The sequence below is a fragment of the Sus scrofa genome, chromosome 15, assembly GCF_054392235.1.
Source record: "Sus scrofa isolate SSC_HxYL_T2T_F1_AM1 chromosome 15, Sscrofa_HxYL_maternal_Yorkshire_Landrace_v2.0, whole genome shotgun sequence".
Classification (NCBI taxonomy): domain Eukaryota; kingdom Metazoa; phylum Chordata; class Mammalia; order Artiodactyla; family Suidae; genus Sus; species Sus scrofa.
The window spans coordinates 93,023,688-93,040,202 of record NC_139397.1 but is presented as its reverse complement, the minus strand read 5'-3'; the positions used below and the strand labels follow the sequence as shown (position 1 = coordinate 93,040,202).

The 16,515-nt window shown below is 41.5% G+C and overlaps 1 long non-coding RNA gene across 13 annotated transcripts in view; it reads left to right on the top strand.

The window, feature by feature from the left end:
- LOC110256990 (uncharacterized) overlaps positions 1-16,515 on the top strand; it is a 127,182-nt gene that overhangs the window by 63,660 nt on the left and 47,007 nt on the right. For 10 of the 13 annotated variants that reach the window (XR_014829563.1, XR_014829566.1, XR_014829562.1 and 7 more), the window contains 2 exons: positions 1,393-1,446; positions 2,306-2,341. This is a non-coding gene — a long non-coding RNA (uncharacterized LOC110256990). Of the gene's footprint in view, positions 1-1,392; positions 1,447-2,111; positions 2,342-16,515 lie in introns of all 13 variants that reach the window. The other 3 variants (XR_014829560.1, XR_014829559.1, XR_014829558.1) reach the window with 1 other exon arrangement.

Below are 16,515 nucleotides of genomic sequence, written 5' to 3'. Positions count from 1 at the left end.
TTTCTAGTCAGATTTGCTAACCACTGAGCCACAACAAGAACTCCCTCTTTAATAATCTATTACTAAGTTTCTAAAGACATCCATCTGTTTTAGCTCTGACTTCTCACCTCCCCCGCCTGCAAATTTATGTATTGAAATCCTACCCCCAGCACCTCAGAATGTGAGTGTATTTGGAAATGGTCTTTAAAGAGGTAATTAAATTAAAATGAGGTCATTAGAGTGGCCCTGTTCCAATATGACTGGTATCCTTAGAAGAGGAAATTTGGAGAGACAGGCACAGAGGGAAGACCACCAACCACAAACCAAGGGAGAAGCTGCAAAGAAAACAACCCTGCCAATACTTTGAGATCAGACTTTTGGCCTCCAGAATTGTGAGAAAATCCATTTCTGGTGTTGAAGCCGCCCCATCTGTGGTAGTTTGTTATGGCAGCCTGAACAAATGAATATAGCAACCCCTCCTCTTTCCCTCTCAAATTCAGCAAATTTGTGTTGAATGTTTATCCATGTCAGACACTGGGCCAAGGGGTGAGGCTCCAAGGATGGACTTGCAGACACAGTCCTAACCACACAAAGCTTCCAGTTTATCAGGGGAGCTCTTTTACAGGCTTACTAGGGTGCATTCCTTTCCTCTAGCAAGTTCTCCTAAGGAAGACAAAGGGCATATCATTGAGCTACAAAAAAAGAATCTTGTAGAGTTATATATGTTTGCTTTATTATTTTTATTTGTTTCTTTTGGATGGGAGTGGAGATGGGGGGGTTGTATTTTCTCCTTGCAACAAATTGGGAACAAACCAAATAATTAACCATTGAGGACTGGTGAAATAAACTATGCTAATTCATGCACTGGCTTTCTCTGAAATAATTACAGCTGAGACTTTTTTTTTAGGGTCGAACCCACAGCATATGGAAGTTCCCAGGCTAGGGGTCAAATCAGAGATACAGCTGCCAGCTTACACCACAGCCACAGCAGTACCATATTCAAGCTGTATCTTCAGCCTATGCTGCAGCTTGTGGCAGCGCCAGATCCTTAACCCACTGAGCGAGGCAAGGGATAGAACCTGCATCCTCACGGATACTAGTTGGATTCTTAACCCACTGAACCACAAGGGGAACTCCACAATAGGGGTTTTAGAAAAATACTTAATTACAGTGATGTGATGCTCTCTAAAGGCACATTTCCCATGCACATATGCAAATGATTGTGAAATAATGTTCACTTTAGCTATACTCAATATTTGTAAAAAAATATATATATATGTATGTATACATGTATACATATGAGTCTGTTATTTCTGGGTGGGGAATTTACAGGGAATTTTTATTTTATTTTTGCTTATCCATACATTTTTAAGATTTTCTACAATGAACAAAAGCTCCCTTTTCTATCCACAGAGGGTGGCAGTGGTCGATCAAGCTTTTTGAGTGAACTTCGGCCTCCTGATGAAGGTGTGTTGGCATATATTTAACTTTTTGCCAATGTGTTGATGTTCTCTTTTTCTTTAATGAGTAAGACAAAGACAATGGAAACATATTGGAAGCTCACTCATTTATCAATGATATGATTGACTTCTTTGCTGAATCAAATAATAGCTCTTGAAAGGGGAAGAATATTTCCTCACTTTTTTGTGCCATGCACACTGTAACGGCTTGTAGACAGAATCCTCTCCGAGTTTCTGCATGATTAACATTTTCTCTGACATTTTCGCAAGTATAGACAATCAAAAAAATATTAAGCCAAACCCTGATTGGTAGCATTGGCTGATTTCCATGGTGTGGATACTCCAGCCACAGGCAGCTTCAGGTTCCCTGTCATGTCATGTCATGTCATGTCACTCAGTGTGTTGGGCAGAAAGGTGCAGCTCACACCATTCTGTGGTATCTTCTCCATCCAGGCACTACCTCAAGAGTGGTAGTAAAATGTGGTAAGATAATTAGAAGTGATGACTTTTGAGTATTTATTACCTTTGTGTTTAATTTATTGAATTGTAGATAATATGTATTGATATATAATATATTACAATATAGTATAACTTGTATATAATAATTTGTGTATAATGTATATAATGATTTGTATAATGTAAGTTTGAATAATGGCTGTGTCGAGCAATCAGGTTGCAGAATTCCTGAAAATGCAACAATTGACCAACCCCAGCCCGCACTGCCTAGAGGTCTGTTGGAAGAGGGTGGAGCCCACAGCAGCACAGCTCCATCAAACTGGAAACCATAAGGCCCGGCTCTGGCTGCTGAAATGGGGGTGGCGAGATGTCGCCTTCAGTTCCTGACCTTGTAGTTCTTCATCTTGCAGGATCCCATCATCATCACTCCTTACTCTCTCTGCAAGGTCAGTCTGAATCTTATTTTTAACTTTTCTCATATGCCATTATCAAGTCTATTGATATCACTATTTTTTATTATTAAAATGCGATATATACTTATTTTAATTTTATTGAAGTATAGTTGATATACAGTGTTATGTTAATTTCTACTGTACAGCAAAGTGATTCTGTTATGCAAATATGTATCCTTTTTCATGTTCTTTTCCATTATAGTTTATCACAGGATATTGACCACAGTTCCCTGTGTTATACAGTAGGACCTTGTTGTTTATGCATCATAAATATAATAGTTTGCATCTGCTATTCCCAAACTCTCACTCTGTCCCTCCCGCCTCCTCTCCCTTGGCAACCACAAGTCTGTCCTCTGTGTCTGTGAGTCTGATTCCATTTCATAGATGTTGACATCACTATTATCTAGAGCTCATGAAACCAAAGAGTAGTCATTTCTCTTTGCTTTGTGAGTGTGGGGCTGAAAGCCTGGCTTGGATTTGTTTAGGGCTGCAGGGCAGAGACCCCACACCTGCAGGGTCTGAAACAAAGAGGAACTAAGGAGGGTGCCTGGGCAAAGGCAGGCTGGAGAGGAATCAAGAGAAAGTTCAAGGTGTCTCTGGATCTGAAGTTAAGTGTCTGCCAGGGCCAGCCACACCAGCAGGTGCATCACCTAGAGCCAGAGCCAGGAAGGTCCCTGAGAGAGTTGCAAATGAATAGTGTAAGTAAGATTTCTGGGGAGTTATTGGCCTACCTAAAAGAACAGCATGGTTAAGGAGGTCACAGTTGTCTTCTGAGATAAGGGCTCTAAGAGAAATCACTCTTACTGAGATGGGTGCATTGACTCATGAGTTGCAGATCTTTCCCAATAATCCATTAAAGGGCTGCTAAGCAATGCTGGCATCCCTCAAGCCTGTGGAACCTCTGCCCTCCTCCTATAGTCTCCACGGTTTTCTTGGTTGCCCAGAATGGCTGGCAGACTCCACAATAAGCAGAACTTTCTTGCAGCACCACAATGTCCTCATCCCTTATCTTGTTCCCTCACAGTCCTGTTGGATGGCAAGCTAGACCATTCAGTTCACCAGTAAGCTAGTTGGCTATTTCTAACTAAAGTGTTTATGATTGATTATGGTTTGAAAATTCTCCCTTCCCAGAAAGAGTTGCTCCTTAACAAAACTCCAGGAGTTTGCACCGTGGTGCAGTGGGATAGATGGTGTCTTGGAGAGCTGGGACGCAGGTTCGATCTTCAGCCCAGCACAGTAGGTTAAGGATCCCAAGTTGCCGCAGCTGCAGCTTAGGTCAAAACTGCAGCTTGGTCTGATCCCTGGCTCATAACTCCGTATGCTGCGGGGCAGTCAATAATGAACAAACAAAATGAAACAAAACAAAAAAACTTCCTCCAAAGGGATTAATTACATAGGCATTTTAAATAGTATTTGCAGGGCTAGGGGAAAATCTTGTTAGATATTTTCTTGATATGTGATTCTACCACTGAATCATATGACAGTTCAATAAATTTGAGTAAAAATACTCAGAAATTCTCAAAACCATTATTCTAAAACAGGGCTGCCTAATTGTACCTGAGGACAATGTCAGACTCAAAGGGAGGAAAGAAACAATCTGGAGTAAATTTAATGTGGAGGGAGTTCCCGTCGTGGCACAGTGGTTAACGAATCCAACTAGGAACCATGAGGTTGCGGGTTCGATCCCTGCCCTTGCTCAGTGGGTTAACGATCCGGCGTTGCCGTGAGCTGTGGTGTAGGTTGCAGACGCGGCTCGGATCCTGCGTTGCTGTGGCTCTGGTGTAGGCCGGTGGCTACAGCTCCGATTGGACCCCTAGCCTGGGAACCTCCATATGCCGCGGGAGTGGCCCAAGGCCAAGAAATAGCAAAAAGACCAAAAAAAAAAAAAAAAATTAATGTGGATAATTAAGCTTCAAATAAAAATAAATTGGTACAACCACTATGAAAAAAAGTATGGAAGTACCTTAGAAAACTAAATATAGAACTACCATATGACCCAGCAATCCTACTCCTGGGCATATATCCAGACAAAACTTCCCCTGAAAAAGACACATGTACCTGTATGTTCACTGCAGCACTATTCACAATAGCCGAGACATGGAAACAACTTAAATTCCATTGACAGATGAATGGATTAAGATGTGATATATATACTCAAAGGAATACTACTCAGCCATAAAAAATGCCATTTGCAGCAACATGGATGGAACTAGAGACTCTCATGCTCAGTGAAGTAAGTCAGAGAAAGACAAATACCACATGATATCACTTATATCTGGAATCTAATATATGGCTCAAATGAACCTTTCCACAGGAAAGAAAATCATGGACTTGGAGAACAGACTTGTGGTTGCCAAGGGGGAGGAGGAGGGAGTGGGATGGGCTGGAAATTTGTAATGGATAAGCAATGAGATCCTACTGTATAGCACTGTGAACTATATCTAGTCACTTATGATGGAGCATGATAATGTGAGAAAAAAATGCATATATGTATGTGTGACTGGGTCACCTTGCTGTACAGTAGAAAATTGACAGAACACTGTAAACCAACTATAATGGAAAGAATAAAAATCATTTAAAAAATAGAGTGATGTTTAGGCACCAACTCTAAAGGTACAGAGAAAGAGAACTAATATTTATTCCTTCCCTGAATACTACCATGTTCAAAGTGTTTGTGTATCATAAGGAAACCAAGCTTCATGCTGGATTTGAGTCAAAAACAAGCCCGAGTCACTTCTTTACTCCCAAACCACAAAGTTGCTGGAAGGAAACAGATTCAGAGTTTTTATTTTTCACCCATAGCCTTTCAACATTTAAAGAGTGCAAACAGACAAAATGGACAAACAAAAATCCACCCACCCCCAAAACAATGGTGATATAATTTACAACATAGGGAAGAATCACACATAAATCTCATGAGCTCCACTATTTCTGACCAAAAATGTGTTTAATTACTTTTAGCCATACTTTTGCGTTAGAGGTTAAAGGTTCCCCAACAGAGAAATACAAGAGGAAGCTTGTCATTTGGGATATAAAACAAGGCATAATTAGATTTAGTCCCATTGAAACCTGGCTCTTGGTTTAGTTTGTTTCCTTTTTGGCACAAAGGAAGGCCACTGACTGCAGATCATTTGTACAAATAAAAGTGCAGGTGGGTCCAGAGTCAGCATCCACTGCAGGATTCCTTTTCCTTCCGTGTTCCCTTCTGCACTAATCTGGGCAAAAAGAAAGCATAGATTATTTTTATTCTGTATAATAAATGAGAGACTGATTTTTATTCCTACACATACACTATTTCATGTAATCCTATTAATAATTTTTATTTTTTATTTTATTTTATTTTGATTTTTTTAGGGCCACACCCGAGGCATATGGAGGTTCCCAGGCTAGGGGTCTAATCAGAGCTACAGCTGCCAGCCTACGCCAGAGCCACAGCAATGCAGGATCTGAGCCAAGTCTGCAACCTACACCACAGCTCACGGCAATGCCACATCCTTAACCCACTGAGCGAGGCCAGGGATCGAACCTGCCACCTCATGGTTCCTACTCGGATTCATTTCTGCTGTGCCATGACAGGAACTCCAGTGATAATTTTTAAAGTTTACATGTATTATTTGCTCCTTTTTGGTGGTTGAGGACTTATAGACTCAGAGGCATGAAGACTGTAAGGTCATGCTATTGGTAAATCTCAGAGCCAGAAATCAACCCCAATTTAATTTATCTCCACAACCTCTGCTAATTCCCCCATCATGCACTTCCCAGGATGACCAGGAAATGGTTCCATAGCTTAGAAAACACCACTTAGTACCTTTTAACCTTCTTCTGTGAAGCAAAAATTAAATCAACTATAAGCCTGCCTGTGCAAATGACAACTGTAACCGAGGAAGTGAAATGAGCTTTTCCTGTTGGTGGGAATAGCAAACAGCAACCCAAAGGCAACCACTGAAAGTAAATGATTGCCCTTGGGATGAAATATCAACATGGGGACTGTGTGAAAACACTGCTGCCTAAGGAGCTTTGCAGTCAATAAAATGCTCTCTAAGGAAATCAAATATTAAGCCGTGACTGGGGACAGATTATCACCTTAACGCACCTTAACATCTGCATCCGACCACCAGATGTTAAAGGAGTTTCTCAGGCTGTGGAAATCGCCTGGCTCCTGCTACCATGGCAGGTGGGGTTGCAGGCTGGGGGGGGCAGGGGTGTCCCAGAGGGTAGGTCGGGGCTACAGGAGTTCCATACATGGTCCAAAGTCCTGGCCATTCCGACAGGGCCTCAGCCACCTGTTTTAGTCCATCCGTGGTGTAGCAACTTGGGATGTTGAGCTGACTGGGCAAAGTTGACAAAACCGCAATCCCTGGGAGCCCTCTGCTCCCATGTTTGTATTGCCTTCTCTGTGTGGCATTGGTAACCTTCCCAGTGCAAGGGGTGCTGTAGTTTAACCAGAGGCTGGTAAGGCAGGTAGTAGGGTTGCTTAGGTGCCTGGCGTTTTCACAAGGTAGAGCTCATTGGAAATCTTAAATGTTATTTCAAAGGAATTTTACATGGAAAGAAACATTGGAAAAACAGTGCAGAGTTATTGTATATACCTTTTACCAGCCTTCCCCTAATGTTAACATCTTATATAACCATAGCACAGTTATCAAAACCAGAGATTAACATTGTTACAATGCTATTAACTAAACCATAGACTTTATTTGAATTTTACTAGGTTTCTACTAACATCCTTTTCCTGGTCTAGGATGCAGTCTCTCATCCTGAGTTGCATTTGGTTTTCGTATCTTCTTAGTTTGATGTCCCATCTGTGACAGATTCTTAATCTTCATTGTCTTTCATGACCTTGACACTTTTTTTTTTTTCTAGGACCACACCAGTGGCATATGGAGATTCCCAGGCTAGGAGTCCAGTTGGCACTATAGCTGCTGGCCTACACCACAGCCACAGCAATGCAGGATCTGAGCCACATCTGCAACCTAAACCACAGCTCATGGCAATGCCAGATCCTTAACCTACTGAGCAAGGCCAGGGATCGAACCTGCGTCCTCATGGATGCTAGTCAGATTCGTAATTCCGAGCACAACTTTCTCACTTGAGTTTCATCATTTGTCTCTTTCAGCATGTGCTCCTAAATATGTTAGCCCTTCAGTCTTATCTATTCTGACCAATAAACTGACTTACCAAGATTAAGTAGACAGAAGCCCCTCAGCTTTGCAGTATCTCAGATTCATCATATTCCCTGGATTCACCTTCTGAGAGTCTGGTTTAGCAGGTGTGATGTTGGATTCTATCTAAATCATTTTTTTTTTTTTTTTGTCTTTTTAGGACCACATCTGTGGCATATGGAGATTCCCAGGCTAGGGGTAGAATCAGAGCAGCAGCTGCCAGCCTACACCACAGCCATGGCAACGCCAGGTCTGAGCCGTGTCTATGACTTACACCAGAGCTCATGGTAACGCCAGATCCTTAACCCACTGAGCGAGGCCAGGGATCAAACCCTCATCCTCATGGATATTAGTTGAGTTCGTTAACCCCTGAGCCATGACGGGAACTCCTCTATCTAAATCTTGAGAAAAAACTCATTAGGTGATGATACCAAAGCTAACCATGTTTGGAAATCATTCTTCTATGTCATAGATGATGAGAGTAATTGCTTTATTGGCTTTTTCTATTTTTTTGTCTTTTGTCTTTTTAGGGCCGCACCCATGGCATATGGAGGTTCCCAGACTAGGGGTCGGATCCACAGCCACAGTCATGGCAACTATGGATCTGAGCCAGATCTGCAACCTACACCACAGCTCACAGCAACACCAGATCCTTAACCCACTGAGAGAAGCCAGGGATTGAACCCGTGTCCTCATGGATACTAGTCGGGTTCATTAACCGCTGAGCCATGACAGGAACTTTCCTTTATTGGCTTTTAGGTGTGCTTTTCAAAGTGTGAGACCAGCAGCATCCACAGCACCTGGAGCGTGTTAGAAATGCAAATTCTTGGACCTCTCTCAGACCAAAGGAAGCAGAACTTCTGGGTGGGGCCTGGGCATCAGCATTTTAATGAGTTCTTTAGGGTAATGTTATGCATGCTGAATGTGAGAAGCACAGCAAATAGGAGTTTCCACTGTGGTGCAGTGGGTTCAGAGGCATCTCTGCAGTGCCAGGATGCAGGTTCCATCCCTGGCCTGGCACAGTGGGTTAAAGGATACAGCATTGCCACAGGTGGGGTGTAGGTCGAATCTAATCCCTAGCCTGGAACTCCGTATGCCACAGGGTGACCAAAAAAGAAAAAGGAAAAAAAGCACAGCAAACATACTATATTCCAGTTGGTAAGAGTCACAGGCAAGCAAACACAATTCAACCCTCTAGTCTAAATACAACCTGAAGCCACTGCTCCAAGTCGATTGGCTTCTTTTCTGGGCCATGTTTACCTAAAGAGTCTCATATCCACTGCTGTGTTTTTCTCGAGTATCATCCAAACTGTTCCAAAGATGTGACTCCATGTGTCTATAAAGCTGTCAAATTAGAGAGGAAAAGTGGATTCTTGTTTGCAAAGAGTGATAGAAATATTCCGACACAGAGCGCCACTTCCTTTTCCTTTGATTTCCGGTGTCCTTCTTACAGAAGAAACAATACCAGAAAGCAAAAACAAAGTATATATGGGAATTAAGTTGTCATGCAATTTAAGCTCTATTTGTACAAGGAGAATCACTCTCCAATAGACACATATAGAAGAAGTATTCTTTGCTGTTGTGTCTTATCAATTGTGTGCCTTATTTTCTCTCCATGGCAAACCCCAGAGTAAATTATAATAATCCAATTGAGGGGGCACACATTGTGTAATTATGCTGTTCTATTGAGTATTTTAAAATTAGGTGCTATGTGCCTCATTGTTAAAGGTACGTGCTTAGAGGAAAAGAAAAGGATAATAATGAGTATTTTGGCCAAGTTTACCCACAATAGCTTGAGTCAATCAACCAGTTGATTGAATCCTTTAAAAATCATGTTTTAATGTGATGTATAACAAACCACGCATATTTATCACTGCGTGATCCATCTATTCAATATCTAGCCAATAAACATCCATTCTGCCAGGTATTGTGCCAAATCGGGGGGAAATAGAGCTGAATGAGAGTCTGATAGGGACAGGGGTGGTCAGAGTAACCACTGCTCCAGCCTGATGCCTGTGAGGGCAGACACGTGCCCTGCCCTGTCCTCAGGGCCCAGTCTAAGCCATTCTCTCTCTCAGCATGTCCCGCTCCAGCCTCTTCCAGTAGTACATTAAACAATGCTGAAAACAAACAAAGACATATTAAGAGCTGAGGAAACGATTTGAAATCTTTAACCTAATTTTCATTTTATTTTGGGCTGTGTACAGTGCTAAGTCTTCCCAATGTTTATTGCATGTAATCAGGGTTGTGCTGGTAAATGCCTCTCCAGGGGAAAGAGGGCCTGATTTGTAGCATTTGCTGATCTCACTGGCAGATATACTCCCCCCCCACCCCGTGGCTCATGTCAACTTAATAGTTTAACAAGGGGCCGGTAAAAGTCCTGAGAGTTTAGCAGGTGACTAGATAGAGACAGTGGGAGCTGACTGTAGCACACTAGTGCATGCAGTCTTCACAGCAAGCCTATGGATAACAGTATTCAAATTCTGGTTATATTATTATTATTATCTCTGTTTTGCAGGTAAAGAAACCAAGAGCGTAAGGAAGTTAAGTAACTTGCTCGGGGTCAGACTGTAAGCAGTAAAGCTCGGGTGCAAGCCTGGGACTTCATGAGGTTAAAGCTAATACTACATTAAACTGACTGACGTTATATCCCATTAACAAATGTGGATCAAGATGAAGAATGATTGCAGGTTCCCTGGTGGTGCAGCAGCTTAAGTATCTGGCGTGGCCACAGCTGTGGGACAGGTTGCCACTGCGGCACGGGTTTGATCCCTGGCCTGGGAACTTCCACATGCCGTGGGTACAGCTGGAAAAAAGTGAAGAGTGATTAAAATGCCCATTTCAATCTTTCCATTCTAAGTTTGACGTCCTTCACATTGGAAAGTAAAGCCATTGCCCCCCTTGGCTGTAAAACTTCAAACGTTTCCCTTCATGGGCTCAGAATGTGTGCATCCTGTGGCTCTCAGCTGAATCCACTCGAGAAGAGTCAGCTTTTCACTTGAAACTTTACCTGTTACCCTATAGGCAAATAGTTCCCAGCGACTACTGGTGCTGCTGCTGCTGAGGGTGGGTGCTGATGGCAGCTCTTGTTTATTGAATGCTTATAGTGTGCCAGCCCCTCTGTACTCTATGTGTTGTATTTCATTTCATCCTCACAACCACTGTTATTAATCATAAGCATCATTATTATCCCCATTATATATGTGGAGAAACTAAGGCACAGGAGAAGTTAAATTTAATTTCCCCCAAGATCACACAGCTAAGAACTATCAGATCCAAGGTTCAAGCTGCAGGCATCTAACTTTTGAGCCTGAACTCTTAGCGTATGTTATCCTATCCAGTCTCTAAACACTCTATGCTAAGCTGCTGGTGTTACCAAAAGTAGGTCGTGGTTGCTCGCTGCTCTAAAGCCAATACTTGAGAGGCAACATTGGCAGAAAGGAAAGTTTGCTTTATTTCAGAGGCCAGCAACCAGGGGGGGAAGGTGGATTTGTATCCGAAGCTGACTCCCCCACTAACAATCAGTGGGCAAGAGCTTTTGAAGGGCAGTTTCAGGGGTGTATGGGCCGAGGGAGGGGGCCACATGCCGAAAAAGCAGAGTCAGCTCTGACAGTCACATGAAATTGCTCATATGGTGGTCTGACCAGCGTCATCTCGATTGTTTTAGAGAATTAATCTTCACTTCCAGGGTTGGTTTGTTCCCATTTCTTCGAGGCTGGGTTCTGGGAATTGCAACAGCTGATGTCATGGCTACTGTCTGGTCATCAAGTAATAGTTAACTTCCGCCTGCTGGGGGTTTCAGCCTCTGCAAAACAACCCAGAGGTCATGATGCCTCAGAACATTATCTCCGGCGCTTGAGGAAGAACTAAAATCCTTGACTTTGCTTAATGACTAAACTATTATTATTTGGTCTTGACTGTTTTCCTTTGCTTCCCTATTTTCTCACTTCTCTGATTACTCTTTGGCTGAAGTTTTCTACAGAGAAGGGGCAGGTGGAGAACATGGGGTAGGAGGAAGGGACATAGGTTCCTGCTCCATTTCACTGGCTGATTTCATATCCCAGCAGCTCAACTCCGTGTTATATTCCCTGAAGTGCTTTTCTGGTACATTTTGAAAGTCTTCCTATCTTCACGGTTAGCTCTCTTTGTCTTACCTAAAGCAAGTGTTCACTGTGAACAGAGAAGCTGGTGCGCCTCCTCATTACGGCAGGGTTGCTTTCCAAGTTCACCGTCAGCCTCTCATACTTTTTGATGTTCCCCATTCTTCATAGACGGTACTCATTGAACTCAGTACTAAGAACTAGAAGAAAAAAAAAGGACTGTAGGTTGAAGTTTCCTATGAGGGGCTGGGGCATGAGTCATGGTGGGTGGCCAACCCAGCCCTAACATTTGAGGGGCCTGGGGCAAGAATGCTAATGGAAGGCCATGTACCATTTGTCTACATATTTAGAGTGATAAATCAAGCCAAAAAACAGTGACATGAAGTATATCCTGTTGTTCATAATGCCTTAGGGGGTCAGGCTATATTTTATTTATTTATTTATTTATTTTGTCTTTTTGTCTTTTCTAGGGCCGCACCCACGGCATATGGAGGTTCCCAGGCTAGGGGTCCAATCAGAGCCATAGCCGCCGGCCTACACCACAGCCACAGCAACGTGGGATCCGAGCTGCGTCTGCAACCTACACCACAGCTCACTGCAATGCTGGATCCTTAACCCACTGAGCAAGGCCAGGGATTGAACCCACAACGTCATGGTTCCTAGTCGGGTTTGTTAACCACTGAGCCACAACGGGAACTCTGGGGGTCAGGCTTTAATTTAGATGCTTCCCCCCCCACCCCCACTGTACAGCATGGGGATCAAGTTACTCTTACATGTATACATTTTTTCCCCACCCTTTGTTCTGTTGCAATATGAGTATCTAGACATAGTTCTCAATGCTATTCAGCAGGATCTCCTTGTAAATCTATTCTAAGTTGTGTCTGATAAGCCCAAGCTCCCGATCCCTCCCACTCCCTCCCCCTCCCATCAGGCAGCCACAAGTCTTTTCTCCAAGTCCATGATTTTCTTCTCTGAGGAGATGTTCATTTGTGCTGGATATTAGATTCCAGTTATAAGTGATATCGTATGGTATTTGCCTTTATCTTTCTGACTCATTTCACTCAATATGAGAGTCTCTAGTTCCATCCATGTTGCTGCAAATGGCATTATGTCATTCTTTTTTATGGCTGAATAGTATTCCATTGTGTATACATACCACTTCTTCCTAATCCAGTCATCTGTTGATGGACATTTGGGTTGTTTCCATGTCCTGGCTATTGTGATAGTGCTGCAATGAAAATGCGGGTGCATGTGTCTCTTTTAAGGAGAGTTTTGTCCAGATAGATGCCCAAGAGTGGGATTGTGGGGTCATATGGAAGTTCTATGTATAGATTTCTAAGGTATCTCCAAACTGTTCTCCATAGTGGCTGTACCAGTTTACATTCCCACCAACAGTGCAGGAGGGTTCCCTTTTCTCCGTAACCCCTCCAGCACTTGTTATTTGTGGACTTCTTAATGATGGCCATTCTGACTGGTGTGAGGTGGTATCTCATGGCAGTTTTGATTTGCATTTCTCTTATAATCAACGATGTTGAGCATTTTTTCATGTGTTTGCTGGCCATCTGTGTATCTTCCTTGGAGAAATATCTATTCAGGTCTTTTGCCCATTTTTCCATTGATCGATTGGCTTTTTTGCTGTTGGGTTGTATAAGTTGTTTATATATTCTAGAGATTAAGCCCTTGTCGGTTGCATCATTTGAAACTATTTTCTCCCATTCTGAAAGTTGTCTTTTTGTTTTCTTTTTGGTTTCCTTTGCTGTGCAAAAGCTTTTCAGTTTGATGAGGTCCCATGGGTTTATTTTTGCTCATATTTCTATTGCTTTGGGAGACTGACCTGAGAAAATATTCATGATGTTGATGTCAGAGAGTGTTTTGCCTATGTTCTCTTCTAGGAGTTTGATGGTGTCCTGTCGTATATTTAAGTCTTTCAGCCATTTGGAGTTTATTTGTGTGCATGGTGTGAGGGTGTGTTCTAGTTTCATTGCTTTGCATGCAGCTGTCCAGGTTTCCCAGCAATGCTTGCTCAATAGACTTTCTTTTTCCCATTCTGTGTTCTTGCCTCCCTTGTCAAAGATTAATTGACCATAGATGTCAGGGCTTATTTCCAGGTTCTCTATTCTGTTCCTTTGGTCGGTCGGTCTGTTTTGATACCAGTACCACACTGTTTTGATGACTGTGGCTTTGTAGTATTTCTTGAAGTCTGGGAAAGTTATGCCTCCTGCTTGGTTTTTGTTTCTCAGGATTGCTTTGGTGATTCTGGGTCTTTTGTGGTTCCACATAAATGTTTGGATTGTTTGTTCTAGTTCTGTGAAAAATGTCATGGGTAATTTGATCGGGATTGCATTGAATCTGTAGATTGCTTTGGGTAGTATGGCCATTTTTACAATACTGATTTTTCCAATCCAGGAACATGGAATATCTTTCCATTTCTTTACATCTTCTTTGATTTCTTTGATTAAAGTTTTATAGTTCTCGGCATATATGTCCTTTACCTCTTTGGTCAGATGTATTCCGAGGTATTTGATTTTTTGAGGTGCAATTTTAAAAGGTATTGTATTTTTGTATTCCTTTTCTAATATTTCATTGCTGGTATACAGAAGTATGACTGACTTCTGAATGTTAATCTTATATCCTGCTACTTTGCTGAATTTATTAATCAGTTCAAGGAGTTTTGGGGTTGAGTCCTTAGGGTTTTCTATGTATAGTATCATGTCGTCTGCATACAGTGACAGTTTTATCTCTTCTCTTCCTATATGGATGCCTTTTATTTCTTTTGTTTGTCTAATTGCTGTGGCTAGGACTTCCAAAACTATGTTGAAGAGCAGTGGTAAGAGTGGGCATCCCTGTCTTGTTCCAGATTTGAGTGAGAAGGCTTTCAGCTTTTCTCCATTGAGTATTATACTTGCTGTGGGTTTGTCATAAATGGCTTTGATTATGTTCAGGAATGTTCCCTCTATACCCACTTTGGCGAGGGTCTTGATCATGAATGGATGTTGGACTTTGTCAAATGCTTTTTCTGCGTCTATTGAGATGATCATATGATTTTTGACTTTTCTTTTGTTAATGTGGTGTATGATGTTGATTGATTTGCATATGTTGAACCATCCTTGTGAACCTGGGGTGAACCTTACCTGGTCATGGTGTATGATTTTTTTTGATATGTTGTTGGATTCGGTTGGCTAAGATTTTGTTGAGAATTTTTGCACCTATATTCATCAAAGATATTGGCCGATAGTTTTCTTTTTTGGTGTTATCTTTGTCTGGTTTTGGAATTAGGGTGATGGTGGCATCATAGAATGTCTTTGGGAGTATTCCTTCTTCAACCTTTTGAAAAAGTTTAAGGAGGATGGGCACCAGATCCTCTTTATATGTTCGATAGAATTCGCCTGTGAAGCCAACTGGTCCTGGACTTTTATTTGTAGGGAGTGTTTTTATGACTTCTTCAATTTCATTTCTAGTGATTGGTCTGTTCAGTTGGCCTAGTTTCTTCTTGATTTGGTTTTGGCAGGCTGTAAGATTCTAGAAAATTGTCCATTTCTTCCAGATTGTCAAATTTGTCAGCATATAGGTGTTCATAGTATTCTCTTATGGTTTTTTGTATTTCTGCAGTATCCATTGTGATTTCTCCTTTTTCATTTATAACTTTGTTTATTTGGGCTCTTTCTCTCCTCTTCTTAGTGAGTCTAGCCAGAGGTTTGTCAATTTTGTTTACCTTTTCAAAGAACCAGCTCTTAGTTTTACTAATTTTTTCTATTGTTTTTTGAATCTCTATTTTATTGATTTCCTCTTTGATCTCTATAATTTCCTTCCTTCTGCTGGCTTTAGGTCTTTTTTATTCTTCTTTTTCTAATTCATTTAGGTGGAGAGTTAAGTTGTCAATTTGGGATCTTTCTTCTTTTTTTGAGAAAGGCCTATATCGCTATAAATTTCCCTCTGAGCACTGCTTTCACAGCATCCCATACATTTTGAGAGGTTGTGTCTTCATTATCGTTTGTTTCAAGGTATTTTTTAATTTCCTTCTTGATTTCCTCATTTGACCCATTAGTTTTTTAGTAGCATGTTGTTTAGTCTCCATGTGGTAGGCTTTTTCTCATTTCTTTTCCCGTGGTTGATTTCTAGTTTCATGGCATTGTGATCAGAGAAGATACTTGAAATAATTTCTATGCTCCTAAATTTGTTGAGGTTAGCTTTGTGTCCCAATATGTGGTCGATTCTTGAGAATGTTCCATGTGCATTTGAGAAGAATGTGTATTCTGATTTTTTTGGATGTAGTGTCCTGAAGATATCAATTAAGTCTAATTTTTCTATTGTTCCCTTTAGGATCTCTGTTGCTTTATTGGTTTTCTGTCTAGAGGATCTGTCCATTGGTGTGAGTGGGGTATTCAAGTCTCCTACTATGATTGTATTCCCATCAGTTTCTCCCTTATGTCTGTTAATATTTGTTGTATGTATCTGGGTGCTCCTGTATTTGGGGCATATATGTTGACGATAGTAACATCCTCTCCTTGGATGGATCCCTTAATCATTAAATAGTGTCCTTCTTTGTCTTTCTTTATGTCTTTTGTTTTAAAGTCTATTTTGTCTGATACGGGTATTGCAACTCCTGCTTTCCTGTCATGTCTATTGGCATGAAATATTTTTTCCCACCCCTTCACTTTCAATCTGTAGGTATCCTTTGTCCTAAGGTGAGTTTCTTGTAGGCAGCATATTGAAGGTTTTTGCCTTTTTATCCACTCAGCCACTCTGTGTCTTTTGATTGGGGCATTCAGTCCATTGACATTTAAGGTGATAATTGATAGATGATTATTTATTGCCATTTTGAACCTCGTGTTCCAGTTGATTCTATGGTTCTCCATTCTTCCTTTCTTTTTTTGGTTGGATGGTCTCCAGTTATTATCTGCTTGAG